Below are 14,200 nucleotides of genomic sequence, written 5' to 3' on the forward strand. Positions count from 1 at the left end.
ACAATATTATCTAACTCTAACCACAGCCTATCTGTAGCCTAACCTTACCACCAGCCTAACCCGAACCAGGATATGTTCATTCACATTTTGTCAATGTTGACATGTTGAATGTAAACATTATGAACATTTTGACATTGTGATTGAGTTTGCCGACACGTTCATTATTACAGTGTCAACAGGGTGAATGTAGACCATATGACTGCATACCAATAAAATCCTAATTATGTAACTTTTCTCCACTTGTGATTCATGTGCACGCATTTTATATTAAGAGTTGTCCTGAGGCCACTGACACAATTCAGCATACCTCAAGTAACAAAATGGGTAAAACCCCAACCTAAAAGTGTCCATTTCTAGTAACTGCTGCCAGTATCAGAAGGGAATTACCAGACAATATCATTCTGCACCACAGAAACACCAGTGGAGCTAGGAGAAGATAAATGTGCCAGATATCCATTATCCTGTCACCTACACACACACAGTGACACCCTCATCTAAGAGTCCTCTCCCTCATGGGCCTATTCATCATCGGGGGCTGTATGGCCTCCGATGATGAAGTATTGAACTCGCTGCGAAGGGATACTTAAGTATCCAACTCGCAGAAGGGGAAATGTAGAACCGGAGCAATTCATCATTGCTCCGGTTCGGGTACAACTGCTCCGAAAAGCAGCTGTCCCCTCAGTTAGTATCGCAGCTACAGAAGTAGCTGCATTACTTACCTCCTCCCCATCATCCCGGCTACGCATGCGTGACCTCAGGTAACGCATGCGCACAGCCCCCGGGGAGGTAGTGAGGAGGCGGCGGAGGGGGGATCCGAGAACAAGCACCATCTTAAGAGTTTGCTGAATATCAGGGGGTCCATTTTGGACCCCTGATGATGAATCGCCCGGTAACCTAAATATGCGGAAACTAGCGTTTCCACATGGTTACTGGGCCATTTATCTGTTAATGAATGAAGTGTGCCCCTTTAGTAGTTATTCTCTGGTGATCACCGGACAATAATACACAGAAAGCATTAACAAGTACAGGGATGGGGGTGTTCTAATGCCCAGAGTCAGGACCAATTGTAGACCAAGTGGAGCGCAGGGCGAGAATTTCCTTTGGTGCCTCCCCTTGCCCTCATACACAGAATGCCCCCATAGCCTCACACACAGACTGTCCCCCAAAGGCTCACACAGACTGCCACCATAGCTTCACCTACAGACTGCCCCCAAAGCCTCACCCACAGACTGCCCCCATAGCCTCACCCACAGACTGTCCCCATGGCCTCACCCACAGACTGCCCCCCCATAGCCTCACATACAGCCAGCCCCCATGGCCTCACACACAGCCTGCCCCCATGACCTCACCCACAGACTGCCCCCCCATAGCCTCACATACAGCCTGCCCCCATGGCCTCACACACAGCCTGCCCCCATGACCTCACCCACAGACTGCCCCCATGGCCTCACATACGGACACATAGCAAAATATATTTGTAATGAGTCATTACACATGGTACAGTACATACATGTTATAATGGTATCTTCTCACATTATATTTGCACTGACTGGCAGTCTGAACCTGCTGCATACAGAATGTTGGAAGGTTCTGCAGGACAGTTTTGAGTAGAATTAACAATTGCTATTGTTTCTTAGTAAAACTTGCATGGAGAAATATCCATTGTGTCTTTAATACCTCTATAAAATGCTGTATAGATTTGTTGTTAGGCAATAGTTACTTAATATACAGCAATAGTCCAAAGGAAGATATGATTACTATAGAAAATAATACTTTGTTACATAGTCAGGGGTGCCAAGAGGGGGGGGTGGATACTAATTACCCAGTCTCGGGCTTGCTGGAGGGGCCCGGCGGGGACCCAAGTCCGGCACCACTCCCCCCCCTCTTACATCACAGCAGCCCAGCACACAGCACTGCTGTGTGCTGGGCTGCACTGGGAGACTACTCACGGCTGCTAAGAAGCAGCCACAGCAATCTCCTATGCCTATGGGGGGAACGATCAGGCTGATAATGCCCCCCACTGGTTATGCACCGGGCTTGGGGGGCTCAGAGTGCTCCCTTCCCCAGCGCGCAGTGCTGCAAAACTTTTTCTTTCTCAAAGGTGACATGGCCACGCCTCCTGCGATTAGCTCACACACCCCCTTTACCCAGGCCTGCCGCCACTCTTGGCGGGCCTGTACATAGTTGCTATTTAACTTGACATCTAATTATCAGCGACAGCTTTAGGGGCCTATTTATCATTAAATGTTTGCAGCATGCTCCCTGAAAACAACTGGCGGTGGAGAGGGTGGTTCCAGGCCGTAACATGAGCACAGTGCGGCCCAGGCCAGAGGTTCAGCCGTGCCTTGTGCCTCCTTTGCCCATAGTCTACCATCATGTTATCAGTAAGCTCAGGGGTAACCTCATTTAATGCAGAAGGTTGTCTAGTTTATAAATTGTTATACCATAATGGGCTCCCATATTTATACACATTTTATATATTTCATTTAAACAAGCAAATAAACAAAATGTATCATTTTTAAGTGCAAATTTTATTATGAAAACTTCTGTGAATAATTTTAGCTGTTTTGGAAAGTTAGGTTAATGCAGATACATTTGCTTTTAGTTCACTATGTCGACATTCAGACCCATTCATTAACACAATTTTAATTATTAAAAATGGGGGCCATTTTGGGTAGATTTTCTCTGCTATATGAGGATGTATAGACAATCTATGGGGGTCATTCAGACCCACTCACGAGCGGCAGTACGTCGAGGGAGCTCCGTCGTGCGCATGCGCGAGACCCGGCGAGCGAAGGACTTTCCATCGCTCCGGGTCTCGCACCAAAGGGGGCGTGCTGTTGATGTTGATTGACAGCACGCCCCCTTTGGTGGGCGTTCCGGGGGCGTGCCTGCCAGACGGAGGCGTTCCTATGGGAACGCTTACCGTCTGAAGCCGGCCCCACTGACATCACTAGTGAGCCAAAATCACTCCAGGGCTTGCGGTTGAGAAACCCGACCACAGGGTTTCACTCGCAAGTCCGATGGTTGCGATGGTAAAGACCATCGCGACCATCTTGTTGGACGCTCGTATATGCTGTGGGTGGTGACCCACAGCTATACTAGCGTCCAGGAGGACGCTCCATTTTAATGGAGGTGGGCCCTGATTCAGAGCGAGCGCTCTGGTCAGAGCGTCCGGCTCTGAATCAGGGCCTATGTGTAATGTTATTTTTTTGAGAAATTGAAGTTTGTTCTTTTTTTAAAAGGGATGAGTTCTGTAATTGATGCATAAACAAAAATTACTGATAGTGATATTGGAATATAACCAGCAAAATAAGCTGAATGGGTGAAAAAACTTGCAGGGGTTAAAATGGTGGAAGGGACTGGAATAGGAATTACATAGTGTGAAAAGTGGGTGGGTGATTAATAAAATTATCTTGGAACAGTATAAAGCTGTACTGTACAAACCTTGAGACGGATATACAGGTGTCCTCATACATGGTGGCTTCAGTCGTGCCAAATAGTCTCCCTTGGCATGCCAGGCCCCGGATCACGCCGCAGCAATGAGCGTCTTTCTTGCTCAAAATGTGCATCTTATTTGCATTAACAAAAACAAGCTGCAAAACTACTTTGCTAGATTACAATGCTCGACATTTGTACATCTGTGTGCGAATGAGCCTGATTCTGTATATGAACTGTTACAATGTAGTGGTCGCAGATTATTCTCACGCCAAGTTCCGTTTTGCTCCATCAACTTTCAAAGTGTTTAGAATTAATTCCTGTGTAGTTAAAGTCGAAGCCCTGTGTTTCAAGTACACTGTGAGTGGTGTTTTGATACATCTGTGATGCAAATAAGATGCGAAATGTAAAGATTTAAAGGAAACGAAGATATGCTTCACCTCTCAGAGCGGCTCATTTGCGCTGCATGTCTCACACCGTATGGTGTATAGATGCTAGATGTATGAGAACACATCTGTCCCTCAGCTAAGGGCAGATTAGGGGTTAGGATGCCCCTAAGCAACATTAATGGACAACATTAATCTCCCTCCTTCCCTCACCAATTTTTTCAAAATGATTTAAATTTTTAAGTTATAGTTTAGCGGTTGCCAGCATAATATGATATATAGGGGTGGGGCGGCACATGGACGCTTATGTCACTGACCGTAGAGCAAGCTGATACAAAGTAACAGTCTGAGGGGGTCTATGTACTAAGCCTTGTAGAGAGATAAAGTGGATGGAGATAAAGTACCAATCAGCTCCTGTCATTTTTCAAACACAGCCTGTAAAGTGATTGGTTGGTACTTTATCTCCATCCACTTTATCTCTCTGCAAAGGCTTAGGACCTGATGCAGACCTGGTCGCTAAGTTGCGCTCACTCGCTCTGAGTGCTTTTCGCCCGTCTGCGCATGCGTATAATTCGCAGTGCGCGTGCGCAAGCCAGTTTTTGCAATCTGTTTTTGGTTGTTCATAAGCCACTATCAGGTCACTAGTTTGAGTGACATATAGCACCGTTTGTGGGTGGTAACAGGGGAAGGTGCTTGTAAACTGGGGAGTGGTGTTGCGGACGCAGGCGTGTCAGGCCGCCAAAACGCAGTTTAAAGAGCGTACATAATTAGCAAAGTAGCATCATTGTACATGTCACCTGCATGTATTTCTGCCTGCACTGATTGCTGTGCTTGCGGCGGGATAAGGCAACCTCAAGGGCTGAGACCAGCTCCGATGGCTCTCGATGTTCCCGATTAATCCTACATTTCCCGGAGATGACGTGTGTTGCGAGTGGCAAGGGGGCGTCTTTATGCACTTGCGAGCACACTTTGCCATAGCTCACTAAAACATAGAGGGCATCCTTACGCGACACAGTGAGAGCACTTCATTTAAATATCCGGCCCCTTTTTGCCAGTGTGCGCCCGCAACTTGCGATCAGGTCGGAATGAGCTCCTTAGTGCATAGACCCCTGAGTCTGAAATTTACCAGTAACTACAAAATATTTCCACTGTACCATACAATGAGCCTGATTCAGAGATGTACACAAACCCAATGACCTGCGTACATCTCCGAAGGTTACTAATCTGCGCATGTGCAGGATCTGTACGGCGCATGTGTAGATCTTGTACTGCGATACTGCTCGCAATGCTCCCTAAGCTGCTGCATGATAACATCCTGCAGGTGTTTGGGGATGAGGATTGGGCGGCGATGCAGACACCCATGTTTTGTAGGTGTGCCAAAGTCAGTGTCTGTGTCTTCAAACGAGCATTCCTGCCCCCCCGGGTGGAGGAGTTCCACTGACCATTCTGAGTAAGATTAGGCTTACTCATACAGTATGTCCGATGGCTTCCCGATGGTAAATAATGCTGCGCCTTTGGACGCAGCACTCTGATCTGCAATGCCAGCAGTGGGCGTCTTTTGCCTTCAGACACCTCCTACGGCATTGCTGCTGCACCCTAAAACACAGCAGAGATGTAAACACTGTACAACTATGGGTCACATATCCCACTGCATCTGCAATCCAGTGAGGGAAATGCCTCAATAACTGGCCATGCACCTGTCAGGCCCACATGTTGGTTGGGCCTCCTCAGGCCTACTCCATAATTCACTCAAAATGGCGTACGGTACAGTGGAAAGATTTTGTAGTTACTGGGAAGTTTCAGGCTGACAACAATGAAACATTTGTCCGAGTGCCGCACCCAGCAAGTGGCTCCCCTAGGCATGTGCCTAATGGGAAAGTACCCTCTGACTTCCAAATCTGCAGCATAGGGCCTGATTCAGAGGCGCACTCTGTTTGTGTTCGCTCGCTCTGAATCAGAGCGTTCCTTATTTTTTCTCGCACAGCTGTGGGTGACCACCTACATCTTGTGCGAGCGGCCTGGCGATGGTCGTGATTATCGCTACAATTGGGCTTGCGGCGAGACCCTACAGGAGGGTCTCGGCACCCACAAGCCCGAGTGGACTTCCTGCTCTAATAGCAGGTATTCCTAAGGGAACACCTGCGTTTGTGCAGCCACCCCCCCTCCCCGCCTAAAAAATGGGGCACGCTGTCAATCAGCATCGACAGCCGCCCCATCTTGTAGTGAGCCCCAGAGTGACGGAGCTGCCGTCACTCCCTGGGCCTCGCACATATGTACGTCAGAGGCGGCGCATGTGCAAGGGCCAAACATCGACCCGCTTGTGAGCACTATGCACTCGTGAGTGGGTCTGAATCTGGCCCCTGGTTTGTTATCATCAGCAGAGTGTACTCGCACCAGCCCAGTAGCACATGCAAAAGATTCCCCATATCACTGGCTAATACACACATAATTTCTGCTCTACATGAGCCACATTGGAATGAGCAAATTTTTTACCATAAACCATTTAAATTTTACATTATCAAATAACCACACAATACAATCTTGCTGAGAGTATATGTGGTGTACAGTTTGTCTTATAGAGTACATTAATATCACCCTATGAGTAGCAATAAATCTGCAAATATGACTTTTGAACTCTTGCCCTGGATCATTTTGGATCATTTGATACAGAGTATCAGGTGACAAGTAGGACTGTAGCTTCTCTTATGCTGAAGACACAGAGTAATCACCCACAGCACAAGCCCATCACCTGCAACCGGAAAGAAGCCTTACTGATGACAGATGGGGGAGTCATGGTGTCGTATGTACTTTATGCCTTCTAGGATCGAGACAGACAACACATAGAAAGGAAGGAAATGAAATTGAAGTTGACTCTCAAAAAGATTAATAACTTTGGAGCATGTATTGTTGTATACTAATATCTGTGAACTTAAAGTGACCTTTATATGTTTAAAAATTATATAAACTATATTTCAAAAGAAAATCCAAATGTATTGCCACTAAGACAAAATACAAAGCTCCTAGCTCATGTATACACTGAGGCAATGGCAACATTCTCCCAGTCACATCCTTCATTAGGCAGGATGACTTCACATAATAAAACGTAATAACTTGAAGATTTAAACCCGGGCTTCGCCAGGTACTTCAGGCAGCATATATATATATATATATATATACAGGATCACATACAGTAAGGGCTCTTAGCTCAGATCACAGACTAGCAAGTAGTATGATAATACAAAAGTAGTTTACTTTCAAGTTACTTATGGCACATACCCTGATACAGGAAACTGAATACTGGAGACAGAGATGAAGTGCTGCTTCATATTGCCTTATTTATGGAGAACTCTAATCCTTTACATTAAGCATACAGCATCATTTAGGTGTGTGAAGCTTTTTGCTTACTTTGCTCAGAGTTAACCTTGTAATGTGCTGCTACACTGGGTCTAACTGACAATGAAGGATAAAACTAAAAGTGTAACCCCTCTGAGCTGTTTTGCACCCCTGCACACCCCACTTCCCCTTTCTTACCCTCCATCTCATTTAAATAATCCTGTTGTTCAAAAGGAAATCTCACTTTGCCTGCTGTGCAAACCAAGGTGCCCTGTACACTCAGGGGTCTAGCAATGCTGGAGCATGTGCTTCGGGCACCGAGAGGGGACAGGGGGCAATGCCAGACCAGGGGCAGTCTGCCCATGATTTTATATTTCAAAAATCTGGTTATTGACCACCAGGAGTGCCCACCTGATTCCCGGAGGCTGGACAGTGCTAAAATGATGACCAACAAAGTGGCCAGTGTGCAGCCGCATGTTACCTATTGCCAGAAGCAGCATGCAGTTAATGTATTCCCATGGGGGGGCAGCACACCATCTTCACAAGGGTGTGGTACAGCATGCCAGCGGTCATGATGCCACTGGTCAAAAGACTGACAACGGCATCCCAATCGAGCATGCCGATGGGGGCTCCGTAAGTACACTAACCCTCCCCCCTTCACCCCTTAACCCTATCCCTCCCTTCCTGCACCTTAACCCTCCCCCCTGCACCCATATCCCTAACCCTCCCCATTAGTGCCTAGACCTAACCCTCCCCCCTTAGTGCCTAAACTTATCCCTCCTCCCTTAGCAGCCTCCGTCATGCGCATGTGTATTTGGGTACCATCGACCCGCTTACGAGCGTCCTGCGGTCGCGAGCGGGTCTGAATGAGACCCATAGTTCTCCCAAGCCTCTCCCTGATGGACAGGCAGAAGCATTTGGGAGGTGGTGCTAAGGCGGTGATGGCCTGTGTTCCCGAAAATGGGGGCATGTTTCTGGGAGCGCTGAGGCCAGGTTCTGCTTCCATGGACACAGACTTCCTGGCCTCACACTCACAAGCCGTCAGGACCGCAGCTGGGCCAAAAGGACAACAATCGTAACCGTTGGTGATCACAGACTGTGACCTCAGTCGCAGCGCTGGGATCACGCAGATGCATCAAGGAGGTCTCTGTTTCCAAAAGACAACTCCTGCTGCAATTGTATTTGAGATGGACAGAATTGCACAGCTGTTTTTGTGCGGCTCTGCTGAATCAGGCCCAAGGTGCACAAGGTAATAAACTTAATTTGCTCATGCAGCTTCCCTCTTTCAAATGAATTAAGATAGAAGATTGCAATACAACTCACTGTGTTACTAGGTGCTATGTGACCTCATACATACAGAATGTGGAGAACATCAGGAACACATCTATAAGTCTTGTACCACAATAGGATGCAGACACTCGGTCTGTCAGTATTATACTGGGGATCAAAATAATATTAAATCCACAAAATAATGTCTCTCTTATGATCGGCCAAAAATAATTAAGGGAAAAATAGGGTCAGTTACAGCAAATTCTATCACAATATATATAGATGTGCTCAGGGCCACCATCAGGGGGGAGCCTGTTGGGACTGGACTCCCGGGCACAGACAGAAAGGGGGGCCGGGCCATGGCTCTTATGGCCCAGGGGCACAGGGAGCTCGGGTAAGTTCCCGGAGCTCCCCTCAGTGGCTTGCAAGACCCACAGCCACTGGCTCCCCCGTGTTTGGCTGATTCTACACACCCAGTGACAGGGTCATGTACAGGCCAATAAAGTTTTTGTTTTAATGCGGTGCACATGACGTCATGCCGTGCCGTTGAGAGGAGCCACAAGATGAAAAGAATCAGCTGCCAGATGGAAGGCAAAATAAGGTGAGTGATGCTGGGGTGGGCTGAAGACACAGAAGGGGGGTGGCTGGGGAGACAAAGAAGGGGGGTTGGCTGGGGGGAGACAGAAGGGGGGCTGCCTGTGGGGGGCAGAAGGGGAGCCAGAAGGGGGGCTGACTGGGGAGATAGAATAGGGTTGACTGGAGCTGGAGAGACACTGCAGGACTGGAGTTGCAGAAAGTGGGGTGGGGAATTAAGGGGCCCTGCCTATTTTGTCAGCCCTGGGTGCCACAATTTCTGATGGCAGCCCTAGATGTGCTGTATTACAGTAAATGACCAGCATGTCATGCCATGATATTAACAATTCTCTTCTATGGTTTTGTGCAACACATAATGTAGATTTCGGTTTAGGTGGTATCACTAATATTTATATAAAGTAATATTCTCTAACAATGTGACTGATACCCCACAGCTCAGTTCCTGAGAGTTCATAAAGGATGTTTCATATTTGTATAGTTCTTATCATATTCCAATGCACTACATTGCTGAGATTACGTAACCTGCAACGTGTCTGATACAATGTCACCCTATGCAATAAGTTTGTATCTCTTGCAGTACCATGGATCAATTGCAGAGTTTGATGCAAAGTATCAGGTGGCAAGCAGAGCTGTATTGTACAGTAGCTCCACTTATGTTCACTCACAGCAGAAGCCCATCCCCCGCAGCACGGAGGAAGCCTTACTGATAAAAGATGCCCTGGGGAGTCTTGGTGTCAGATGTACTTTATGCTCAAAGAAAGGAAAATTAAATGAAAGTTGATGCTTAATAATATTAATTACTCTGAGGTATGTATTCTAATACCTGTGAACTTAAAGAATCCTTTATATGATCCACATGTGCAGGTCTCAGAGATTCTCACTTTTACAGTATTGGTATTGTTCTTATTTATCCATGGGGATAAAACATAACTTTTAATTTTTAATACATACAATAAAATCAATGAAACATAGTACTAAATAGTAAAATACCATATCACACATGAACTGTGAATATGACAGATACTTACTTAGGTGGCTTTAAATATACTGTATGTACAGTAAAGAACAAATACAACAGTAATGTTGGCAAATATATCACTCCGCATATCTTTACAAGGGGTACTTCTTATAGTTTCTGGAATATTGGTGTTATTAGTGGTGGCTAGTAGCAGGACATGAGTCTAGAACTGCTGCATTAGGAAAGTAACCCTCCAAACATACCCAGAATACAAGTCCCTATGTAATCTAGATCTAGAAGTACTTGCTTGTATCAGTCCTTAAACTGGCAGCCTGAATTGCTAGCACATTCTACAGAGAGCTCCGCTCCACCTAGAAACCAAGAATGGCAAATAATGGTTTTGCTTTCTGTGCAGTATATAAAGTTAGTCCCAACCTCAGAAATGCTCAGAGCCTCTGTCATGTTTCCTTTGGGCACAACCTTAGTTTTTAATTAAGCTTGAAATAGTTTAGCTGAACCCAAAAGAAACAGGTTGGGAGCACTGAGTATATCTGAGTATGGAGCAAACCTTTTTATACCAAAAGAAAAGAGGAACCTCATCTGTTTCTAGTATAACCCCATTTATGGTCTAGAAATGTTGTAATAATGTTGACATTTACAATGTTGACAGTTATGTCGATATTGTTGAAATGTTGATATTAAACATATCAGAAACTGTAGAAAGTTGATATGTTAACAATGGCGACATGTGAAATGTTGACTTGTTATTGTTTTAACTAGATCGTGAATTTATTTTAGGACATTTCTATCAGGGTGCCCCTCTGATCACACAGGGGTCTATTTACTAAGCAGTGTTAGGAGAAGAGAGAGTGAAAAGTGATAAGAAAGGGATAAGGTGCTAGCCAATCAGCTCCCAACTGTCATCTCACAGGCTATGTATGAAAAATGACAGTTGGGAGCTGATTGGCTGACACCTTATCCCTTTCTTATCACTTTTCACTCTGTCTCCTAACACTGCTTAGTAAATAGACCCACAGTCTCAAACTCAAATGTGTAGTATTCATGGAAAAATAGCGCGGCCCATAGTTAGCCATGCTCTTAATTGGGGATCACTATAATATCGGCTCTGCTAGAGGCCCCATCGAATAGCTTCTCCAATTCATCAATGTCTCCAGTACTCAATCCATTGTATCAAGTTGTGTCTTCATAACATTGCTATTATTCCTTATTAAATTGTACTAAAAATCTCTGCTAATATTTTCTTTATGTCCTATTGTCTTCAAGTAATCCTACTTTGCATTATTGTTTAGAAAATCTTACTCCTTCTTTATTGTATCTTGTTGTTATTCATTAATCATCATGTTATTACATTACTCTGCACTTTTTCCATCATATCAGAGATTAAGCTTGTTGTACACCGCATACTACTTACAAGGTTTCAGACCCAGAGACAACAATCCCTTAAAACATGCCTGGCCAACCCTTGGCTCTCCAGATGTTGAGAAACTACAAGTCTCAGCATGCCCTGCCACAGTTTTAGCATTCCCTAATAGCAAAACTGTGTCAGGGAATGCTGGGACTTGTAGTTAGCCTGCCCTGCCTCAAAAGGTCTGTTAGAGTCTCTACAAAGCTTCCTTTTAGGGAGTTATTTTTAGTCAGTCAATTGTACCTCAATTGGCCCACGATTTTCACATTGAACGGGTTTCACCCAGAATGATTTTTTATTAATTTTATATAATTTTTCAAAACAGGTACAGTATGTACTGTAGTTAAAACTTTGACAAAAATACCTAATATGTGTATATTATGGTAAGTTTGCGATACTTATGTAGACTGTAGAAAACTGTATTATTATATTATTTACTTGAGGGGTTTTTTTTCCATTTATGTATATTTAGTTTCACTGTTACCATGTGTATAATTATATAACAATATAGACATCAATATAACTGATATCTCTACCTATTAGAGAGCAGGTAAACACATGACCTCACTTGGGGCGGAATTCAATTGTATTCGCGGCCCGCATCTCCCGTCTAAAGTGATAGGAGATCGCGGGCCTCTATACAATTGTCCAAGATGTTCGCGCTGATCGCGCCCATAGAGGTCAGGTTTAGCCGCGTAAAGCAGCTAAACCCGGTCAAAGTGCTGGGCGCGATCGCGAAAAGTGATGTTTGGGCGCCCAAACAGGTCATTTTTCGCACATTTCAGCTCTCATCCCCCAGGGGCTGCGAGCTGAAATGTAGCGCTGGCAGCTGATCGTGCCCGACAGGAGCAAGAATTGAATAGCTCCGTCGGGCGCGATAGCGGCTAGAAAGAATTGAATTCCGCCCCTGGGAGCTCCATATCAAACTGATGCTTACTGCCGGAGGCATATTTCATTTCGTATCATAGTGATATTAACGAATATGCCACTGGCATTTAACAAGACTCTCCTCTACACCACTGTCTCGGAGGAGCTTCCTCTCTATTACTGGCAGCTTATTGTGGCCAGCGATGGGCTGCTGAGTACTGAGCAATGTTCATTTGCACATGCACAACGTCCGTCTGTGCATACGCATTGCGCTTCCACTGGGCTGGGACTTAACAAAGCCTTGCAGGCTCAGCTGAAGCTGGAAAGGCTTTTTGCTGGGTCCCCATTATGTCGCAGTGAGCTAGGCTCACTACTGTTTGATAAATACAGAATGAAGGCATAAGCCCTTTAGTGAGTGCTAAAGGGTTAGGCCTCATTCTTAAATGGAGCCCTTGGGCTGCTGCAGGATAAATGATGAGCATCTTACTAGACCAAGAGGCTTTCTCACCCACAGTAAACACAGTAATCACAGAACTTGGGTCTTCTGATGATCAGAGTGTGATCTTCAGGTTCCAAGAATTAGGTGTCTCCTGACCACTAACATTCTTATGTTTGACCCAACTTAAATAGTTCATGGCTACTATAGAAAAACATTTTACCCAACAGACAATCTTGGGAATAACTGAACCACTTAACTTCACGAGTACTTCAAAACACCAAGCGCCTCTCACCACTTAAAAATTACACTTATATAACAAACTGAGGGCCTGATTCACAACCGATCGTAACTGTGAATGCAATAGCGATTACGTACACAATTCCACTGCGATAGTATGCTATGGCGGCAATGCCGGCGCAGCACAATATAAGGACTACGATTTTATCTTACACACAACCTTAATGTGTAGCAAGACTGCAAAACCATCAGTACAATCGAGTACCGCAGCCTCATGCACACTTTACTCAGGAGCTGCTAACTTCAGCGCATGCTATGAGTCCTCAGGCTGCGTAGAGCATCGCAGTGGATAATTTATGCATGCCCATGCAACGGCATTCAAACGCACTGGCATGCCTGCGTTTCCCCAACTACCCTTCTGTCAACACCCCAAACGGTGCTTCCTGTCAATCACTCTGAAATGGGTCTGCATAGTCACTGCAATCGCGGTCGCGATCGCAGTGGCCGGTTTGTGCAGAATGCAACAATCGGCCAATTGCCTGCATAATCGCAGTTGCGATCGGCAGTGAATCAGGCCCCGAATACTGTATATGCAATGTCAGTTTATTAGGTACACCTGTTCATTAGAGCAAATATCTAATTAGCCAATCTTGTGACAGTAACTCAATGTATAAAAACATGCAAATACAGTCAAAAAGTTCAGTTTTTCCGATCAAATACCAGAATGGTAAAGAAATGTGATCTAAGAGGCCTTGACAGTGGAATGATTGTTGGTGCCAGACGGGGTAGTTTGAATATTTCAGAAAATGCTGAACTCCTGGAATTTTCATGCACAACAGTCTCTAGAGATGATATAGAATAGTAAATAGATATCCAGTGATTGCAGTTCTATGGATGAAAATATCTTGCTAATGAGAGAGATCAGAGGAAGCTGGTCAGACTGGTTCAAGTTGGCACGACGGTGATAGTAACTCATATAACCATGGGTCACAGCAGTGGTATGCATCTCTAAACTCACAGCATGTCGGACAGTGGCGTAATAAGGGTGGTACGACAAGTTCTGGGGGATGGTGTCTTGCTCTGGGGGGTTAGTCAGGATTTATGTTTTGTATAGAGCTGCTGCCACTTGTTAAAGCTGATACTGTATTTGCAATCATTAATTGTTACTGGGAGGATGGGGGTGGGTTGTCCTCAGGTGGTGGGCACAAACAGTCAGCAGCTGCCTGATTTGGAAGTGAGGCACCTTATTGCTT

Source organism: Taudactylus pleione, unplaced genomic scaffold, assembly GCF_031769625.1.
Source record: "Taudactylus pleione unplaced genomic scaffold, aTauple2 ptg000162l, whole genome shotgun sequence".
Classification (NCBI taxonomy): domain Eukaryota; kingdom Metazoa; phylum Chordata; class Amphibia; order Anura; family Myobatrachidae; genus Taudactylus; species Taudactylus pleione.